Below are 19,741 nucleotides of genomic sequence, written 5' to 3'. Positions count from 1 at the left end.
AGGATGCCATCGAGGTTCAGCCATTCAAACAACCAGAGCCTAAAAAGCTGGGAAGAAAGACCAGGTGAAGATGGAATCCTTGTCAAAGGTGACAGAGCGCCTCTGAAGGGATCCATTTTTTAGGTAATCTGTCATAATGTGCTAGTATGTGGTGCATACTAGCACACCATTACATGAGCTTGCGGGGGGGGGACCACTTTGTTTTAGTTTACTATTTGTTAATAAAATTTTACCCTCACATCAGTTCAGAACCATCTTAGCTTTCAGAAAAACACTAGTGAAGCTCTCTTCTTTTTCCCTTTGATACACATATGCTTGTACGTCTATTTATTGTTTGTTAAAGTTTACATTGCTATGCATTTGCTGTGGGATTTGAAGATGAGTTCTCTGCAAAAGAAATGTGATTATTGTATTATTGTTTGCACTGGAAAGAGTTTAAAAGCATATTGTAACCTCAGTTTGTGTGATTGTATTGCAGTTTTACAGAACTATTCACAGAAGCAAATTCAGATCTGGAATGAAACACAACACTTCTCCTGTCAATTTTTGTTAGCTAAGAGTTAGTGGGACAGCATAAACGTGAAGAGGGTAAGTAGACAATTGAAGAAAATGTAATACAGGTGGGAGATGAGGTATCTAAAGATAAAAAGGTTCTACTTTATGAAAGGTATATAAGAGGCAGAACATCTTAAAAGGTTTCATGGCATATATGCACCTTCTGGTGATTACAAAGCTTCACATTTATTTCTTCATTTTTCTGACCTCCCATTTATAACCTTACGTCTGATCACAAAAGACATGAGTACATGGCTTCTGACTGGTTGTCAATAAAAAGAGTGGCATCTCATTGATAAGTGCAGACCATGAATAATCTCCCTGAATTAACTTTTTCAATATGATACCATCCACTACTAATCACATACAGTTTTGTGATCTCACTTGTCAAACAGTCTGTTAAGTTAGCTGGTAAACATTTTGGCACACGAAAATTCATAGAAATAATTTTTAGCACAATATAAATACAAAATAATGTTAAATTTAGTATTTTGCAACTATGGATAAAAAAATGTACTTACAGATGTATTTTACATGCATAGATGCTACTGTAACTATTTTTTATATTTCTTACACACAGAAATCAGTTAAGCATGACTCTCTTTTTTTAAACATTTTCAACATAAAAAGATGTGAGTTTTAAGCAATTATATTCATAGCAATACAAAAATAATACAGTTCAAAGTAAACCTTAAAGTGTTTGTAATGGCTGAAGGTTTTTTACCTACATGCATGCTATACATGAAGGTAAAAAACTTCTGTGTGCTGCTTCCCCTACAGCCTCCCCTAATACTCACCTGAGCCCCCTCTCAACCCAGAGATTGCATGGGAGCCTTGGCTGTCTCAAGTTTCCATCTCTTCATTGCCTGAGAGAGAGCATCAGGAGCCACTGGCCAATCACATCCAGTGAGCCAATGAGGAGAGAGGGAAAGAGCGGGTGGCAGAGCAGAGCTGTGGCTCTATGTGTCTTATAGATGAATAGAGTGGGGCTTGGAAGTGAGCATGCACCAGTGCTCCCATAGCAAGCAGAGTATTATTGGGAGCATTGGTCAAGGGGAAGGAGCCAGGAGCGCCAACTTGGGACCCAAAAAGAAGATGATCGGGTTTCTCTGTGCAAAACCATTGCACAAAGCAGGTAAGTATGGCATGTTTGTTATTTAAAAAACAAACAAAAATCCCCAACGCTTTAATATCTTTTTAACATGAAACTGTCAACCATTTTTAGTTTTCAAAAGTAAAAATCTTTATAAGAGTAGACATCAAAATGTGCCAGCCGTCATATCCCTACCCAGTGCTTTTATGACTCACTGGGCAGGAGAATGGCAGGTGACAGAGCATAAGGTGAAATCAAACTATTTGGCCTCACAGAAACTTCTTCCATAATGTGCTGGTATTCTCAGAACATTTGCACATGATGGCACACTTAGCTTTTAAAGTGCGCTCCTCCAGCAGTACAAAGTCTACAATCTCCCTCATCACTGTGTTGCTGGTGTGTCCATCTTCTCCTAGGTTCAGGAGTCTTCCACTACCTTAACTGGCCAAGCCTGGATAATGTAACCCCCACACGTGCTGGGAGTTCATTCATCCTGGCACCTGGCACTTTATCCCAACATCTTACAATTTGTACACTAAACTGTTATGATGCTACATAATATGTTGTCAGTGTAAAACTCATACAAAATACAGGGAGCAGGCAAAAGGAAAGATTTTATAGAAGAAGAGACATACAGCGGCTCTTCTACCATAAACATCTATCTGCTAACGTTTTCCTACATTCCAGTTTTAGTTTCATTGGAAAGTTCTGCTCTGACTAAAAAGTAGAAAAAGAACCCCCAGGGAGAGCATGCAGCTTCCACGTCCCTAAACTGAGCACAGTACCAATACCACTTGGGACTTGAAGGAAGCAACCAAAAATTAAACATCTAAAATATGTGGTCCCATTATGAAATATTCACCGTACAATATACATCAATCCTTGTAAAATGATGTTGATCATAGGTCCAAAACAAATTCTCATACAATATCCTGGTAGATGCCCCAACACATTTTGATCAAAAGAGTCTAGATCTTCTCCAGCAAGCATGGCCGGATTTCATCTAAACAAGATAATAAATCATCAAAAGAACAGGATTATTAGTTTGTATTACAGCTTATATCATACTGACACCACATATTTTTGGGTACCCATGTCAATTGCTTTAACCATGTATAAATAAAATTATATTCTTTTAAATATGTTAAGTGTTTGGTTTCTGCCTTAAAGTCCCAAGGGGTATTGGTAGAGTTCTGCTCTGACTAGCCCTTTCTTCTACCCAAACAATACACCGATCCCATCTAACTAATTACTGGAGCAATTTAAAGAAAATCATAATCTAAATGCCCCATATATCTAATTCATTGTCACTCAGGTATCCCTGTTACTGCCTGATGATGTGGATGGTTTCCACTGATTGTCCCTTGGTGGAGACTTCATGGCTACTGAGGAGTCAAGCAGCAGAGTGATTACATAACAAAGAAGGGCAGTGGGGTTGATTTTATATAGGGAATAACCAGTCCAATTGAAGTGATAGAGACATTATACTGAACCATAGTCGTGCTGTGCATAAATGACTTTGTTGAATTATTCTTCAAGTTGTAAATTAATTAATATTTGCAATTGTAGACTAAGCTTTTTTGTACTTATGCCCCATACACACAGGCTGAATATCGGGAAATTCGGCCCGTGTGTACAGCAGCTGGTCCAACAGAAGCTGGACGCCTGTGCCTGCTGTATCTTTTTCACTGCTCGTTTTTCAATTTTAACTGCAGAATACTTTTAAACTAAAAATGCAAGAGAGAAGAAAATAGATTCAAGCTAGAAGCATTGTTTTTGGCTCCTCCATTAGAAGTTTTTCAATGCAAGGTCAAACGGGAGCTTTGGCACATATATATCGTAACTTTGTGTTCAGTGCTTCAATGTTTTACTAACAGCAGCGCTATCAATCATTCTGACAGTCTTGTCCACTTTCAGAGGGTTGATTAAATTGTCACAGTATCATATAAATAGATGAGTAACACCTTTTGCAAATTATAAAATGAAAAGGTTTTGCTTGTTCCAGTCTGAAAGACAATAGCCTCTCAATCAACCTTTTATTTGCATGTTACTAATAATGATTTCAGATCATTTCCATAATATGTGTTTTTAAAATTTCAGTGAAGTTTTTTTTTTTTACTTTTTTTTTTAAGGCATTCATAGTAAAATATATGAATATGTGTGTGGTGATTACCTCTGGAGTAAAATGAGATGTAAAAAGTGTAGTTGAAAAAAAAGATTAAAGAGCATGTTACAACCAACATTTTTTTTATAGTCACATAGTTAGTCTGGCTGAAAAAAGACAAAAGTCCATCTAGTTTAAATAAAAAAAAAGAGTTATAATCCTATACCCACAGTTCATCCAGAAGAAGGCAAGAAAACCCAGCAAAGCATGATCCAATTTGCTCCTGCAGGGGAAATAATTTCCTTCTGATCCCCCGAGAGGATATTCCCTGGATCAACTTTACCTATAAATGTTAGTATCCAGGTATATTATGTGTATCTAGGAAAGAATCTAGGCCTTTCTTAAAGCAATCCACTGAGCTGGCCAGAACCAACTCTTGAGGGAGTCTATTCCACATTTTCACAGCTCTTACTGTGAAGAAACCTTTCCATATTTGGAGATTAAATCTCTTTTCCTTCAAACATAAAGAGTGCCCCCTTGTCATCTGTGATGACCTCAGGGTGAATAACTCTACACCGAGTTCACTATATGAACCACTGATGTATTTATACATATTGATCATATCTCTTCTTCACCACTTGCCCTCCTGAGGATTTGCCCCCGCCCCCTTCCAGATTCCAGACCAGGCCTCATTTTGCTGTTCGGGCGCTGTACTATTTCAACTGGTAATTGCACGGTCATGCAATACTGTTCCTAAACTAAATTTACCTGCTTTTTTCATACAAATAGAGCTTTCTTTTGGTGGTATTTAATCACCTGTGCGCATTTTATTTTTCACGCTATAAACAAAAAAAAGACAAAAATTTTTGAAGAAAAACGATATTTTTTACTTTCGGCTATAAAAAATATATAATAAACTCAAAGTTAGTTATAAATTTAGGCCAAATGACCCCTTTTCGGAAAGCAGACACCCTAAGCTATCTGCTGAGGGGCATATTGAGTTCATGGAAGATTTTTTTATATGTTTTTTTCACACAAATAAAGCTTTCTTTTGGTGGTATTTAACTATTTTCCATCAGCCGTATGCATATACAGTTGTGTTCAAAATAATAGCAGTCAGACATCACTAACCTGATCAATCACTGTTTTTGGTAGAAATTATATTTCTACATGGCAAATAATTTACTAGCAGGTGTAGTAGAGTAATAGAAATCCAACAGACCCAACAGTCATGACATGCATGCTGCTGATTCTGTGTAATTGAATCACTAATTGAAAGGGGCATGTTCAAAATAATAGCAGTGTGCAGTTCTATTAGTGAGGCCATTCATTCTTTGAAAAGCAGGTGGCAATTATTGCCCTTATTTAAGGAAGGAAGGCAGCAAAAACTACCATTCGAATGGATAGAAGAATAGCCAAAATGGCGATGACTCAGCCAACAATCAGCTCCATGAAGATCAAAGAAGGTCTAAAGTTACCTGTGAGTACTGTTACAATTAGAAGATGCCTATGTGAAGCCAAGCTATCTGCAAGATGCCCTTGCAAAGTTCCACTGTTGAAAAAAGACGTGCTGAAGAGGTTACAATTTGCCAAAGAGCACATTGACTGGCCTAAAGAGAAATGGCGCAACATTTTGTGGACTGATGAAAGTAAGATTGTTCTTTTTGGGTCTAGTGGCCGGAGACAGTTTGTCAGATGACCCCCAAACACTGAATTCAAGCCACAGTACACTGTGAAGACAGTGAAGCATGGTTGCCCAAGCATCATGATATGGGGATGTTTCTCATACTACGGTGTTGGGCCTATTTATCGCATACCAGGGATCATGGATCAGTTTGAATACATCAGAATACTGACGAGGTCATGCTGCCTTATGCTGAAGAGGAAATGCCCTTGAAATGGGTGTTCCAACAAGACAAGACCCCAAACACACCAGTAAATGTGCAACATCTTGGTTCTAGACCAACAACATTGACGTTATGGAGTGGCTAGCCCAATCCCCGGATCTTAATCCAATAGAAAACTTGTGCGGTGACACCTAAAATGCAGATTCTGAGGCAAAACCAAGAAATAGAGAAGAACTCTGGAATGTAGTCCAATCATCCTGAGCTGGAATACCTGTTCACAGGTGCCAGAAGTTGGTTGACTCCATGCAACACAGATGTACAGCAGTTCTCAGAAACAGTGATTATACAACTAAATATTCATTAAGTGATTCAAAGGAAAGCAAAATCTTCAAACATTTTTCAGTTTATATAGTGAATGTTTGAGTTTGTAAAGAATACAAACACTGCTATTTTTTTGAACAGTCTAATATTCACTTTTCTTCAAATTTTTTAGAGGAACAACACAAATTTGATCTATTTTTCTTCATGTTTTGATTTGGAATAGAATGTGTAGTGTTCCCAATGCATTTGTGTGTATGGAAATAAAAGCTATTAGAAGGATTTTGAGCTTTATTCACTTTTTTCAACACACTGCTATTATTTTAAACACAACTGTATGTGGCTTCTCGGCGGGTGGGCCTTAACAACAAGAGGCTGCATATATGTGTACCCAAAAAAAACAGAACAGTACCGACAGTTACCAGCGGCTAATGTAAAGATCCCAATCTGTATTTGCAATTGGGAGCTTTCAGATTATGTAACCGCTCTGTCAGCCAACCCTGCCCCTCCTTCTGGCATCTAAAGCCCCTTAAAGGGCCAGGAGGCGCTGGTGCAAAGGGGTTAATCACCACTGGATTTTATATTTTTTAAATTTAAAAAAAAACACGTTTTTCTTCATTTCTGTTGTTAAAGTTTGCAAACAAAAAAGCTTTCTTCATAAATTTAGGCCAAGATGTATTCTGCTACATTTTTTTGGTAAAAATAACCCAAATCAGTGTATATTATTTGGTCAGTGTGAAAGTTATAGGGTCTACAAACTATGGTATACATAATTGAAAATTGGTCAATCCTGATGACCTATCTAATTTCTTGAGGCCCTAAAACACCAGGACTGTACAAATACCCCCCCCCCCCCAATGACCCCTTTTTGCAAATTAGACAGACCAAGATATTTAGTAGGAGGCATGACGAGTTTTTAAAGCTATCATTTTTTTGTCACAATTTTTTGGAAAATGATGACATTAAATAAAAGTTAGAATTTTTTTCACAACTTTTTTTACATACCGTCACAAGTGCAGTACAGCGTCCTCATATGACTGGTATGGCAGTGATCAGGGATACTGACTGGTGACAGTATGTAAATAAATAAATACATACTTATCAATGATGATCACTACTATAAGCAATAGCTTAAAACTGTTATGAATGCCTTTCATTCATGACAGCTTGCTTAATATTGTGATGCTGTGATTGGCTACAGGGTTTCAGGAACCATGTGATAGCTGTTGGACAATCACAGCATCACAATAGTAAGCAAGCTGTCATGAATGATTTCCATTCATGACAGTTTTGCTTACATTGTAATCATGTGATCGATGTGACTGGTCATGACGATCACATGATACCCCAGCTGCTCACAGTGGTGGATACAGCGGTCACGGGACTGCACCGCAGCATGACCCAGGGGTGTGCCAGTGTGCATGTGGCCTGTGATGTACCAGTACGTTCTGATGCCTGCAATTGCCACCTGCTTGCAGTACATGTGCTGTGGGAAGGCAACAAGTGGTTAATCACCCCTTCCAGTGTTATATGATCTGTCTCATACATGTAAACTGATACATTCTGCTGGATAGCTTAAGCTTCTGATAAAAACAGACTTAATGCAAAGATCACCATTTGAAAATAGAAGAAAGCCTAAAAAAGAAAACATATGCATCCATCACATCTATGAACTGGTAAGCTGCATTATAATAAATGTTTGCTTTTGGGTTTAATACCTTTTTAAAGCAAAAGCTGGTGGAAAAAAATGCTTTCTCAGTACGGAAGGTCTGCATGCAGTCAGTTCTTAGAATTCCAAGTGTATTTATATTTTTTTTACAAAAGTCATATGTTTTGAGAATCATACTTCACACTGAAAAAGCAGCTTCCTATTTTCTTTGAAGTTATGGTAATTTTTATCTAGACTTTTCAAGCATACAGTTAATTGTTAGATCCCGGAACAATAATATGTCAAAGTAAAACAACAGGAAAATAGCACTGCACCTCCTCTTTCAATTTTCCGAATCTATATGATTATTTCCAGCCAACTGATGAATCATTTTATATTGATTTAGGCAGTTTCATGATGACTGTGCTGCTTTTCATGTTATCCCAGCAAGCCGGGTGCAGCAAATCTCTAATTCTATATTCTTTTGTTGAAAGATTTTGAAACTGGAGCAGGCAATAATTGAACAGAGAAAGGAAATGAAACAACTCCAACATTTTTACTAAGACATGGTGGAAAAAACGGCCGATTACAGGCAAAAATTGAAACCCACATGATAACAGCTCTGAGTGAACAAGATGTACTTTTAAACAAGCTGAATACGTTATTCTGTCGCTGACATGTCTTGAATTGTGATTTATTGTTTTTTGTCCGTTTGTGAAATTCATGTCAGAATCAAAATATATACAAAAAGTATACTCCTTGAAATTTTAGCCTTGACGTTAATATAAAAAAATATAATATAAATTAGAAGTATGAAAATGTGAGAATAAAGTGACACTAAATTCTATTCAAGAATCTAAAATCTATTCAAGTGTGTTCTTAACTAAAAAAGTCCATTCTATTGCTCTAAACCTCCTCTAAATTTTATATTTTTTCTGTTAGAGGGTAGGTATGTTTATTTTTTCCATGGTCCCACTCTATGTGAGAAACCTGGCTACCCTCTCATGCTGGCTCCTGAGATGGACTATGGTTTTGTAGTGTGCATAGAGCAGTGTCCTTGACGTAGTGTGTATAGAGCCGTTACCTGCAACTAACGTGCACTGCTTGTTCCAAAGGTGAGGACGGAAAAAGGAGAGGTTTGGAAGCTCACGGAGGAAGGAAAAAACACACTAAGAAACTATTTCTTGAACAATGGGCTACAGGGTGTACAGCATATAAGGGATGGGTCCTTGACAGGAGATACATTTCCACCACTATTTGGGTTGTAGCTGCTTTAAGGAAGAATTCATTTTTAGCACTCAGAGGTTCTCACCCATGCTGTTCCAGGGTAATCCTCTTGGAGAGGAGAGGACTGAATTACAGCATTCTTGGGACTGGTAAGTCCTCATTTTTGGACATGGAATTCGGAAGCTCAGAGAGACTTTGAGTGGGAAAGAACCTTCAAAACCTGACCACAGGGACTTTAGTCCTGAGAGGGTAACCCACCTGCAAGGGAGGCTTGAAAGGCAGCAGGAAGGAGTCAGCACCTATCTGCGAGGTGGTGCTGTGAGAGTGGACTGTCTGGAGGCTGAGACTCTGCTTAGCTCCTGTGACTTTTCCTAAACCCAGGTGTTGGTCTGACATTTCAGTGGTAAGCCATAATACTGCTTTCACTATACCAGCACTATGGGCTGTTTGTATTTTTCTTTGCTGGAGAAAGCTGCATAAATTCCCCAATTTATGAAGAAACAATAAAGACTGTTTTACTTTTACCAACAGATGCTTGGTGATCCTGAGCTCTGAATATTACCAGGGCCAATAAGTAGTGGAGTATAATATTATTGTTTAGTGTCACTTGAAGGAATACTTGAATTATTTGCAGATATAAAAAATTACTACACAAATATTACTGGGTGCTATATATACAAGGCAACCCTGATAAAAGCCTGATGGGTGAAGTAGGCTGGCCCAGTGTAATTATCAATGCCCCAACTCTGCCCATTGAACAGTTTAAATGCTACTAGTCCTAAAAGATGCACAGTGCCATTTTCTGGCTGTGTCTGTCTTTATTAATGAATCACTCACCAGGAACAAGCATGCAATATATAAAGTCAGAATTCCTGATTTGCATCTTTGCTCCAGGTCAGTTCTTCAGAAGCTTTTAAAGCATAATTAAACCCAAAAACATAAATGTAATATATTTCCGCTTTCCAGTTTTTGGTTTTGTGATGGATGCATTAGTTTTCTTTTTAAATAAATTTTCCTCTTTATTTTCACCTATGAAGTTACGAATAACACACTTTCTGTCACTTTGGGGTTTATTTACTAAAGCTGGAGAGTCCAAAATCAGGTTCACTTCTGCATAGAAACCAATCAGCTTCTAACCTCAGCTTGTTCAGTTAGGCTTTAGTAAATAAATCCTTTTGTGTCTACACTAATTTCTTCATGGATCTATGGAAGGAGCCATGGTTGTCATAGGCTGGACTTTAACCACAAGCCTACAGGGCACTTATACCCCCTTCCTGCCCAGGCCAATTTCCAGCTTTCAGCGCTGTCACACTTTGAATGACAATTGTGCGGTCATGCAACACTGTACCCATATGAAATTTTTATCATTTTTTTTGTGACAGATAGAGCTTTCTTTTGGTGGTATTTAATCACCTCTGGGTCTTTTACTTTTTCTTAAACAAACCAAAAACCACAGAAAATTTTGAAAAAAAAAGTTTTTTCTTAGTTTTTGTTATAAAATTTTGTAAATAAGTGATTTTGCTCCTTCACTGATGTGCGCTAATGAGGCTGTAGTGATGGGCACTGATAGGATGCACTAATGGACACAAATAGGTGGCACTGATGAGGAGGCACTGGTAGGTGGCACTGATGGGCATTGACAGGCATCACTGATGGGCACTGAAAGGCATCACTCATATATGGCACTGATGGGCGGCACTGATAGTCAGCACTAACTGGCACTGTTAGGTGGCACTGACTGACACTGTTAGGCGGCACTGATAGGCAGCACTGACGGGCACTGATAGGCTGCACTGATGCACACTGATAGGCAGCACTGACTGGCACTGATATGTGGCACTGATTGGCAGCACTGATAGGTGACACTGACTGGCACTGATGGGTGATACTAAAAGGCAGCTCAGATGGGCACTGATATGTGGTATAGATGTGGCACTGATGGACACTGAAATGTGGCACTGATGGGCACTGGAAGGTGGCATGGATGAGCATTGACAGCTGGCACTGATGGACACTGACAGGTGGCACTGCTGGGGCTACACAGATCATCAGTGCTCTGATGATCTATGTACATGTCCCCTCCGAGGAATGCCAATTACCGGCTCTCCTCTCCTCTCGAGCTGTCAGCGTGACAGCTCATGAGGAAAGAAATGCCGGTAACCGGCATTTCCCTGTTTACATGTGATCAGCTGTGATTGAACACAGCTGATCACATGACCAAGCCAACATCTTCGGCTCTTTCCGTTGATCAGTGATCCGCTGTGTCCGAGGGACACAGCACACCGCCGATCGCCGTGCTGTGCGCTCCCGGAGCCGTGCATGCTCGGTTAGAATGGGAGGACATCATATGACGTCCTCCCAGAACGAGAGAACCGCCTTGTGCCCTTCATTGTACTATATGGTGGGCGGGAGGCAGTTTAAAATGTCTGCCATTGTTTATCCCCATTACATGATAAATCAAAGGCATTAGTAGTTTTCTGTTTATGCTTCCTTTTTAGATGACAAGCAGTGATAAGTACAATGGAATCCTAGTAAGATCAACAGGTATTTTCTATTGCTGCTAAACATATTCTTAGCCAAAATAATAATGCAGCCACCAAGTGTAATGATTGTTAATCTGCAATATATAACATTTTCTTTTGGGTTTAGATACACCTTAAACCCCTGGTGCCAAACCTGTGGCCCGGGGGGCCGCATGTTGCTCTTTGGCGCTTTTTGTTCAGCCCTCTGGGCCCCTGTGGACACAAATCTGTGTTTCCCTATGGCCTTCCTCCAACAACTCCTGTAGCATGTTCACTGTCTCTGACCATTTCCTGATGGATATCTGCAGTCTCTGACCATATCCTGTATTATGTCCACAGTCTCTGACCATTTCCTGCATTATCTCTGTAGTCTCTGGCCATGTTCTGGTGTTTGTCTGCAGTCTCTGACCATATCCTGTTTTTATTTGAAGTCTCTGACTGTCTCCTGTAGTATTTCTGCAGTCTCTGACCATCTCCTGTAGAATGTTCGCAGTCTCTGACCATCTCCTGTAATATCTTTGCACTCTCTGACCATCTCCTGTACTATGTCCACAGTCTCTGACCATCTCCTGTAGTATGTCCGCAGTCTCTGATCGTCTCCTGTACAATGTCTGCAGTCTCTGACCGTCTCCTGTACTATGTATGCAGTCTGACCATCTCCTGTAGTATGTTAGCAGTATCTGACCATCTTCTGCAGTATGTCCGCAGTCTCTGACCATCTCCTGTACTATGTCTGCAGTCTCTGACCATCTCCTGTACTATGTCCGCAGTCCCTGATCATTTCCTGTAGTATATCTGCAGTTTCTCACCATCTCCTGTAGTATGTCTGCTGTCTCTGACCATCTCCTGTAGTATGTTCGCAGTCTCTGACCATCTCCTGTAGTATGTCCGCAGTCTCTGACAATCTCCTGAAGTATGTCCTCAGTCTCTGACCATCTCTTGTACTATGCCTGCAGTCTCTGACCATCTCTTGTAATATGTCTGCAGTCTCTGATGATCTCTTGTACTATGTCTGCAGTCTCTGACCATCTCCAGTAGTATTCCTACAATCTAAATGATTGCTCACTGTGGACTGGAAAAAAGTTGTTAGATATCACATTTTGGTAAATTGATTGACAATGTTGCTGGATGTGGGCCTGTGATGTGACTCTTTGCTGCATGGGGCTATATCTGTGATATATGGGTATGTTACTCTACTATATGGGGATGTCTTTGCTGGATTTGGATGTCTATTTGCTGAACATATTGGTATGTCTTTTTTCTTGATGGGGGTATCCCTTTGCTGGATTGGGCTGTCTCTTTGCTGGATTGGGCTGTCTCTTTGCTGAATATATGGGGATGTCTGTTTGCTGAATATATGGGGATGTCTGTTTGCTGGATTAGGCTGTCTATTTGCTGGATTGGGATGTATATTTGCTCTATACATGGGGATGTCTATTTGCTGTATATTTGGAGCTGTATCTTTGCTTAGTATATGGGGATGTATCCTTGCTGCATTGGGATAACTTTTTGCTATATGGGGATGCCTTTGCTGAATTGGGCTGTCTCTTTTCTGAATATATGTGGATGTCACTTTGCTGGATTGGACTGTCTCTTTGCTGGATTGGGATATCTTTTTGCTGAATATACAGTATGGGATGCCTCTTTTCTCAATATATAGGGATGTCTCTTTGCTGGATTGGGCTGTTTATTTGCTGAATATATGGGACTGTCTCTTTACTGGATTGGGCCATCTATTTTCTAAATATGTGGGGGGTGTCTCTTTGCTTAATATATACGGGGCTGGTGACTTTTCATTTTCATATATTAAGTTGTAAGAGTGTTAAAATAAAAGTTGGTGCACTGAAGCATTCAGTGGGATGGTCAGTAGGAAAGTCCAGGGGAATGTTGGTGGCCAGCCCGACGGGGCCCAGGCCTACAGCTGGAAGAAGAACAATTTCCAAAATTTTGACAAAACTGAGTTTTAAAGAACATTTGTTTAGCTCATTACATGAAAGTACGGTTAATAATATTACTTAGATTACAAAATCTTCAGTTTTTAAAAAAAAAACTATTACATCTAGTATTTTGTATGACTTCCATGATTTGTAAGGATAGCACCAAGTCTTCTAGGCAAAGAATGAACAAGTAGGCAACATATTGCAACATCTATCTTCTTCCATTCTTCAGCTGGATGCTGGATAGACAGTGATGCTCAACTTGTCTCTTCAGAATTCCCCATAGGTGTTCGATTCGGTTCAAACCAAGAGACATACTTGTCCACTGAATCACGTTCACCCTGTTCTTCTTCAGAAATGCAACAGTGGCCTTAGATGTGTGTTTTGGATCATTGTCATGTTGGAAAAGTGTATGACGACCAAGGGTACAGAGTGATGGTAGCATCTTCTCTTTTAATATAGAGCAGTACATCTGTGAATTCATGATACCATCAATGAAATGCAGCTCCCTGACACCAGCAGAACTTATGCAGCCCCATAGAAGGACACTGGCACGACCATGTTTCACTGTAGGCACCATGCATTTTTCTTTGTACTCCTCACCTTTACGACACCATACAGTTTTGAAGCCATCCGTTCCAAAAACATTTACCTTGGTTTCATCACTCCAGAGTACAGAGTCCCAGTTGTCTTCTTTTTCAGCATGGGCCCTGGCAAATTCTAGGTGGGATTTTTTCTGCATGAGCTTTAGGAAAGGCTTCCTTCGTGGATGACACCCATGATTGCCATTCTTCTGCACTGTATGCCGTATTGTATCATGGAAAACAATCACCCCAGTTTGGCTTTTTACTTCTTTAGCTAACTGCAGTGAACTTGCATGGCGAGTTAATTCAATCCTTCTCATCAGAAGACGCTCCTGTCAAGGTGTTAACTTTTGTGGACAGCCTGGACATATCTGTGAGATGGTTGCAATTATATCTGTGTTACATTTTTGTATAACTTTTGCTACAGTATTTTGACTGATAAGTAAAGCTTTGCTGATCTTCTTGTAGCCTTGATCTTTCTTGTGTAAACAAATTATTCTCTTTTTCAGGCTTTGTGACATTTTGTTCCATGTGGTGCCATTGCTGACAGCATGAAATGGTTTTCTTTATTAACCGTTTCCCGTCCACCCTATAGCTGACGTTCTGCTACAGGGCGGCATGGGTGTGCAAAATCATGTATATATACGTGATTTTGCATTTCCAGGTAGGGGGCGCGTGCAAGGTGTTGTATATGTAGATCACACGGTATTGTCACACACTAGGTAGATCACATTGTTATGTCATGTACCATTACCAGTGTGAGCCAGGAGGGATGTATTATAAATAATATTGTTTTATTATGTACAAAATAAAACGGTATTATTTAAAAAAAACTTTAAAGGCTGTATATATGGGTTCTCAAAATCCCCATTAAATCTTGGTTTCATTAAATTCTGTAACCAATGGATGTTGATTTCTTGATACAATTCCTATATTTGCAGAACCATTCATGCATTCATGTGACTCCCCCCCCCTACACACACACACACACACACCTTCCTTGTTTCCTTGTTCTTATGCATGTTTATGATGTTAAACTTTAACATAGCAACAGATGTATGCATTTACAAGGATATCCCACTTTCTACAAATGAATACTTAACATCCTTAAGAGGCGGCACCGAATAGTTTGCCATTGTTAAAGAGTGGCCCCCCTTCAGACCATATCTGCTTTATGGTTTCAAGGTTTTTATCTCAAAATTCTAAGATAGCCCTCTTTGATAGAACACGTGCTTCAAATGACCCAAAATAATAATTATTTATATATTCATATATTTCAAGGTTAATTGCGGCTGTGGAAGTAGCAAACATAGCTGGTTTACATTAAGAAAAGGGCCAAGACCAGGATGCCAAAACTTGTCAAGGAAAACAGTGATTGTTTAAGATTGCATTAACACTCCGTTGTATAAAGAATGTGAGAAACCAAAGTGTTTTCTTGAGAAAATGCAGTTAAAGGTATGTTTAATTGAATAAAGTAGAGTATGAGAACAAATGCAAGGCCATTGATAATGGGCTCTGCGGAATTTTGTATTACTGAAAAGCAGTATCTTCCTTTGTTGTACCTCAGTCTACATTGAAACAGCACTAGAATTTTTGTAAAGATGGCAATACGGCGTGTTATGTAAAACAATGTAACTAGTAAAATATTTGTAGTCCTTTGACCTTGTTCTATTTCTCATGCGCCCTCAGAAAAGTCTAAGCGAAGTTTTAATGGCTCTGGGTCAAGCAATTATTCAAAATAAATCTTCATATTGTCATCATTTTATAAAGCCAAGGCCAACAGAACCTTACACAGTAATGTCTACTGTAGATGGAAGCTAGGTTGCCTGAATTAATAAAGCTATGACGCCAAATAAAGACAAAATCAATATTTACTTTCAATGATATTATCATTTGCAAATACGATGTCAGAAGAGACTGCAACACATTGGCTGAATTTCTGTACATTCCTTTTCAAAGAAATTCCTTTCTAACTTGGAATGCTTGCTTTGGGTGCTTACTTTTGACAAATAAGCTGGCAATACACCAGTAAAATGGTTAAAAAAAATTATTGCTTTCAGAACTTTTTATTTTTTAATGGTTAATGGGGTCAAATACTTTTTTACTGTAGAGTCATGAAAATTGGAAGCAATGGGATGGGATATTTTTTCTCGAACGAATAACATTCTAACTGTGATTCTCGTTCAGGAAAAATTGTGCATATTGTAATGCGCATGTTCTAGGCACAAAAGAAACTTGTTTAATACTATTGGCATTCCATTCAATGAGTAGAACTCAATAATGGCAAAATCAAATGCTCTCACAGAATGATTTTTTAGAATTTCCATATGAACGTTCAAATTAAATTCTATGGGTACTGTATATTCCGTGGGTATCTCAAGCCAATTTGTTTTCTGTTTTGGATAAAATCTGGAAGGGTTAAAATTTTAATGCTGTCTGTGTTCCAGCTGGAGAGATTCATTCTCTCTATTTGTCCTGGTGGCCAGTGTTATCAGGTATAAAAATGAGAAAATCCAAAAGTTGGAGTTATCATTTGAAAAGGAGTACTGGGGAAATCTTTCCATGGAAAGACCTGTTTCAATGACAACTAAGAGGGGATTCCCCTCACTTTAGAGAGAATAGCTCCACTTCCTGTAGTATTTATGGGACAAAAAGTACTGGAAGATTGCTTTTACTTTAGCTTTGAGTTATGTTGTTGGCCTGTCCTATTCAAATGCTAATTTCCCAGAACTTCTTCCTGAATTACTGCCATGGAACAAGTATAGACAGAATTTTTAATTTTTCCAACTTTCCTTTTTTTGTGTGCTTTTTCCAGGATTGTGACTTTGAAATAAATGCAGGTGCAGACTGGCAACTAGCATTTTTGAAAGAGGACACCAATGTCAGCCCCTATGTTTCTCTCACGGTAGGTTTACTTTTATTGCAAGCCTGTGCTTTGACCATTCAGGTCAAAGCTACAAGTTTATTTTAATCCCCAGCACTAAAATGTTTACTTCACTGATCTTTATTGAAATAAATAGCTGATACTTTTGGATACAGAGAAGTATGCAACTCACCCATACAAGAGAGTCCATAGCCTTGAGTGAGCTATGACTTTGACACCTTGTGGCTTACACAGGGTTTTTCTTTGCTCACAGTGACAGAATGGAGTGGTATGGGTGCGAAAGGAAGGTTTGGTGATATTAGAGGGTCTGGATCACTAAGCAGTCATGTATGGGTAAAACAAACAGTCTTTATTTTTCCAAAAGGCAAACAAACAGCTTCTCTTCAATCAAAATAGTCCATCACTCTGGTACACAAAAACAAAAAACTTCAGCTCACTGCTAGCATACATTTGTCACACAACTATCACTTTTTTGGAGGCCCTGGAACACCAGGACACCCACAAATTTACAACATTTTGGAAAGTAAACAACCCAAGGTATTTTTAAAAAGCATAACAACTCTTTTAATGAGTTCATTTTTTGGCACAGGTTTTTAAAAAATGCGGAAACAAAATGCAAATCTTTTTTTTTTTTTTTTTGCAGAAGAGCTGTCAATTTAAAAATATCTTTTTCACACACACAGCATAGGCATTACACACCAAAACACATTTTGCTACTCCTTCTGAATATGGGAATACCACATGTGAGACTTTTTCAATGTTTAGCATGATTATGTACTGGACATTGGGGTGGATTTACTAAAGGCAAATAGACTGTGAACTTTTCTGTTTCAATATTTTTATTAAGTAAGTTTTGTTTTAAGAATACAACATGCTCAAAATACACCCACACAGGGGCATAGCAGAACAATAACACATAAACAGAGACATCCTGCTGACTTGTATTAGTCAAATAACAAAATGTACAATGTCATCAAGAAGGGACGACAAAAAGCCGAACCAAATAGCAGCAGTAATCCAACCTAATATCGGAAATAAGAGGAAAGAAAATAGGAAAAAGGAAATAAAACAAAAGGAAATCAGAAAGAAAACATGAAAGAAGGAAAACTAGAAGGATCTCGGATCCAGGGCTAGCGCAGGCAGCAACTATAGGAGGCCATAACTAGTAGGAGGCAGGGATGGCAAGGAATAATGTATCCAAGGTTCCCAAACCTTAAGGAATCTCAGATGAGAATCATGAAGAATGCTAGACATCTGTTCATTGAACAACATAGCATTCATCCGGGTCTTCACCCCCTGGAAAACAACCAAAGGGGTTCTCCAAGCTTGAGCTATAGCACATTTGGCCGAAATAAATAGGTAGGATGCCAATTTCTGCTGAGACCTAGACAGACCCGAAAAAATAGGGCAATGCAGGAGGGCCTGAAAATTGGCCTGGACAGGAAGGGGGTAAAACTGTCCGGACTGGAAGTGGTTAATAAAAGGCCACATAGATGAGTTCTTGCTGGAAAAAATGTTTTTTTAAGCAACAGACAGCATGGATTCATGAAAGACAGAAGTTGTCAAACAAATCTGATTTATTTTTATGAGGAGGTGAGCTAAACCTTGGACAGAGGGGTGGCGGGGGACGTGGTATACTTGGATTTTACAAAAGCATTTGACACAGTTCCCCACACACGGCTAATGTGTAAGGTAAAGTCTACAGGCTTGGAAAAATCTGTATGTAAATGGATAGAAAACTGACTAAAAGATCGTATTCAGAGAGTAGTGGTTAATGATTCATACTCTGAATGGTCTAGGGTTGTTAATGGTGTACCCCAAGGTTCAGTGTTGGGACCCTTACTTTTTAATATATTTATAAACGATATAGGGTCTGGGATTAAAAATCCCATTTCAGTCTTTGCAGATGACACCAAGCTGTGCAGTGGAATAACGTCCTTACAAGATGTCTCCAATTTACAAGCCAACCTCAATGCACTGTTTAATTGGGCAACTATGTGGCAAATGAGGTTTAATGTTGATAAATGTAAGGTTATGCACTTGGGGGCTAAGAATATGCTTGCATCATACATACTAGGGGGGGTACAACTGGGGGAATCAATGATGGAGAAGGATCTGGAAGTTCTGGTAGATCACAAGCTTAATAATGGCATGCAATGCCGAGCTGCACTTTCTAAAGCTATCAAAATCCTCTCTTGCATTAAAAGAGGTATAGACTCCAGAGAGAGAGATATCATATTACCCCGGTACAAATCATTAGTAAGACCTCATCTGGAATATGCAGTTCAGTTTTGGGCACCAATTCACAAAAAGAACATTGGGGAACTGGAGAAAGTACAGAGAAGGGAAACCAAACTGATAAGAGGCATGGAGGAGATCAGCTATGAGGAAAGATTAGAGGAACTGAATGTATTCTCTTGAGAAGAGGAGATTAAGGGGGGAGATGATCAACATGTATAAATACATCAGTGGTTCATATAGTGAACTCGGTGTAGAGTTATTCACCCTGAGGTCATTACAGAGGACATGGGTTCACTCTTTACGTCTGGAGGAAAAGAAATTTAATTTCCAAATACGGAAAGGTTTCTTCACAGTAAGAGCTGTGAAAATGTGGAATAGACTCCCTCAAGAGTTGGTTCTGGCCAGCTCAGTGGATTGCTTTAAAAAAGGCCTGAATATGCAGAATATAACTGGTTACTATTTATAGGTAAAGTTGATCCAGGGAATATCTGATTGCCTCTCGGGGGATCAGGAAGGAATTTTTTTTTCCAGCAGGAGCAAATTGGATCATGCTTTGCTGGGGTTTTTTTTTGCCTTCCTCTGGATCAACTGTGGGTGTAGGATTATCTTTTTTTTTTTTTTAATGGTTGAACTGGATGGACTTTTGTCTTTTTTTCAGCCAGACTATGTAACATGGAGAGAGGCAGCGGCGGTATTGGTAGGGGGGGGGGGTGAATAGGTGAATAGCTCTGATCAGCGGCTTGTTAGCCGCTAATCAGAGCTATTGTTTTGTTCAGCAGAG

At 39.1% G+C, this 19,741-nt stretch overlaps 1 pseudogene; it reads left to right on the top strand.

Moving 5' to 3' along the window:
• Positions 1 to 17,745, top strand: part of LOC149437174 (uncharacterized) — a 132,337-nt pseudogene extending 114,592 nt beyond the window's left edge.
• Positions 17,746 to 19,741: the final 1,996 nt, after the last annotated feature.

The sequence above is a fragment of the Staurois parvus genome, unplaced genomic scaffold (assembly GCF_062004578.1).
Source record: "Staurois parvus isolate SC_StPar_1 unplaced genomic scaffold, SC_StPar_1.0 ptg001302l, whole genome shotgun sequence".
NCBI classification, from domain to species: Eukaryota; Metazoa; Chordata; class Amphibia; order Anura; family Ranidae; genus Staurois; species Staurois parvus.
The sequence above is the reverse complement of the archived record's forward strand: the minus strand, read 5'-3'. Positions and strand labels throughout refer to the sequence as shown.